The sequence below is a fragment of the Melospiza georgiana genome, chromosome 23, assembly GCF_028018845.1.
Source record: "Melospiza georgiana isolate bMelGeo1 chromosome 23, bMelGeo1.pri, whole genome shotgun sequence".
Classification (NCBI taxonomy): Eukaryota; Metazoa; Chordata; class Aves; order Passeriformes; family Passerellidae; genus Melospiza; species Melospiza georgiana.
Window position 1 is genome coordinate 7,366,820 of NC_080452.1, and position 3,350 is coordinate 7,370,169.

The 3,350-nt window shown below is 39.0% G+C and overlaps 1 non-coding gene across 1 annotated transcript; it reads left to right on the forward strand.

Annotated features, from left to right (window-relative positions):
• Positions 1 to 1,602: 1,602 nt before the first annotated feature.
• On the forward strand, positions 1,603 to 1,674 carry TRNAW-CCA (transfer RNA tryptophan (anticodon CCA)). The gene has a single exon. It is a non-coding gene; the product is annotated as a tRNA-Trp (tRNA).
• Positions 1,675 to 3,350: the final 1,676 nt, after the last annotated feature.

Here is a 3,350-nt window from a genome sequence, read left to right on the forward strand (position 1 = left end):
AGGGATCCAGGAAAATTGGGGAGGGACTAGGGACATCAAGAAAGGATCCAGGGGCATCAGGGAGGGATCCAGGGGCATCAAGGAGAGATCCAGGGATATCAGGAAAGGATCCAGGAGAACCAAGGAGGGATCCAGGAACATTGGGGATGGATCCAGGAAAACAGAGAGGGTTCCAGGAATAGTAGGGAGAGATCCAGGAACATCAGAGAGGGATCCAGGAGCACTGGGAAGGGATCCAGGAAAATTGGAAAGGGATCCAGGAGAATAGAGAGGGATCCAGGGACATCAGAGAGGGATCCAGGAGCACTGGGGAGGGATCCAGGGACATCAAGAAAGGATCCAGGGAGGGATCCAGGGATATCAGGAAAGGATCCAGGAACATCAGAGAGGGATCCAAGAAAATGGAGAGGGATCCAGGAATAGTAGGGAGAGATCCAGGAACATCAGGGAGGGATCCAGGGACATCAAGGAGGGATCGAGGAGAATCAGGAAAGGATCCACCACTCCCCATTTGACACACTCAGAGATTCCAGTTCATTCCAAAGTCTTGGAAGCTTTCTCCATGGACAAAGGTTAAAAGCAGAGTTCCCCTGGGGGTCAGAACTTCTCAGGACAGGCAGAGAAATATTTATTTTTTAAATACATAATTAATTTGTTATTTATTTAATATATAATTATTACCATATATCATATATCATGTATTATATATTATATATAATGTAATTATCCATACATATGATATAATTATTATATACAATATATAATACATATAATGATATCTGATAAATAATTCTATAGAATTATATTGAATTATATGTATAATAGATATGTTATTATACATATAATATATAATAAATACATTGTATATATTTTAGATATTATGTATATTATATACAATATAGTGTATATTATTATAGATTCTATATTATTATAATAATTATTTTATTAATATTTAAATCATTATTTATGCTATAATAAATAAATAATGCGGATTTATAAATACAAAATATAAATAAATAATATTTATATATATATACATATTTATATTTATATACATATTAAAATATATGTATATAAATATTTATATTTATATACATATATTTAAATATGTATATAAATATAAAATATTTATATAATATTATATAAAATATTATATAAACAATGAACAAAGCCCTGGGTTCCAGCAGGCTGAGAACGCCCCCCGCTCTCCGCCTGTCCCGGGCCCCTCTCCGTGCGCGGCCCCTTTAAACCCGCCCGGCCCACCGCGGGCCGGAGGGGGGATTTCTCCTCCACGTCGCTGCAGCGCGCAGTTGCTGAGGCCGCGCCACCCCTCCGCCCCTCTGCGGGTAGTACAGCCCACACGTGCGGCCGCGGGCAGGGGGCGGGGCCAGCGCCGCGGGCGGGACCGGAGCCCTCATGGCGGCCGCCTCGGGACTGTCCCGGGGAATCCGGAACGTCCGGAGCGCGGAGAATTCCCGGTGTAGGGGAGATTCCCGGGGCACGGAGAGTTCCCTGTGCACGGAGAATTGCCGATGTGTAGTGGGAGGCGGCGCGGGGGTGGCGCTGAGGGTTTAAGAGCACCGGCGGCGGTGGCGCTGCCGGGACCTCGTGGCGCAACGGTAGCGCGTCTGACTCCAGATCAGAAGGCTGCGTGTTCGAATCACGTCGGGGTCAGGGCCCCGGTCGGGGCTTCCTTTTTCACCGCGGGGAAAGAAAAAACTTAAAAAAATAAAAAATTTGTGATTAAAGGGGATTTTCAGGCTTTGATTCAAGGGTTTGGGGGGTTCGGGGTGCGATCCTACAGATTTGGGGGTGAACGTAGCGCCGCGGCTTCTGTGGGACCTCCTTGCATTTCATTTTTGCCCCCCTGAAGAAGGGCGGTGTGGGAAGAAATATTATAAAAAAAATAATGCAATATAATATAATATAATATAATATAATATAATATAATATAATATAATATAATATAATATAATATAATATAATATAATATAATATAATATAATATAATATAATATAAATATGTAATATGTAATATATAATATATAATATATAGTATATTGTATATTGTATGTTATATGTTATATGTTATATGTTATATGTTATATTATATTATAACATATTTACATTACAATATAATATAATATAATGTATTACAATATAACATAATATAATACAATATATTATGTTAACATAATATATTGTATTATAATAATGTATTGTATAACATAATTATAACATAGCCAAATAAATAAATAAAGTGTTTCTACATTATAATAATAATAATATATAATTAATATATATTTTATAAAAATGAAAAACATTTCTATCTATTTTTATATATCCATTTCCATTCAATATTGGAATTTAAATTTAATTGATTGGGCAGCAATTAATAAATAGTTATTAATTAATAATTAATGAAATATAAGTTTATTAATTTAATTTAATTTAATTTAATTTAATTTAATTTAATTTAATTTAATTTAATTTAATTTAATTTTTGGGGGGCCATTCCCTCTATCCCCGGCCATAAATCCCAGAGTGGGGCAGAAAATCCCCTGGATTTATCCCGGAGTTTGTTTGGGAATGAGCCAAAGGGAAAGGAGAGGGCAGAGGGACTTTGCTCCTCAGGGTTAATCATTGACGGCCCGGGCGGAGATCCGGGCCAGGAGCAGCTGGGGGGAAAATCAATGTAAAAATCAGATTTTATGGGATTTTCTAAGGTTTAATAGAGATGGGTGAAAGAGCTCTGGTGGTGTTTGGGGTGGGTTTGGGGACGGGGTTTGGGATGATTTTGGGATGGTTTTTGGGGTGGTTTTGGGATTATTTTTGTGATGGTTTTGGGATGGTTATTGTGTGGTGTTTGTGGTGGTTTTGGGGATGTTTTGGGGGTGGTTTTTGGGATGGTTTTGAGGTGGTTTCAGGATAGTTTTTGGGATGGTTTTGAGGTCGTTTTTGGGGTGGTGTTTGGGGTGGTTTTGGATGAGTTTTGTGGTGGGTTTTGAGATGGTTTTTGGGTGGTTTTTGTGTGGTGTTTGGGGTGGTTTTTGGGATGGTTTTGGGGTGGGTTTTTGGGATGGTTTTGCAGTGGTTTTGGATGAGTTTTGGAGTGGGTTTTGAGATGGTTTTGGGATGGTTTTTGGGATGGTTTTGGGGTGGTTTTTGTATGGTGTTTGGGGTGGTTTTTGGGATGGTTTTTGGGATGGTTTTTGGGGTGGTTTTTTGGGATGGTTTTGCAGTGGTTTTGGATGAGTTTTGGGGATGGGTTTTGAGATGGTTTTGGGATGAGTTTTGGGATGGTTTTGGGGTGGTTTTTGTGCGGTGTTTGGGGTGGTTTTTGGGGGGGT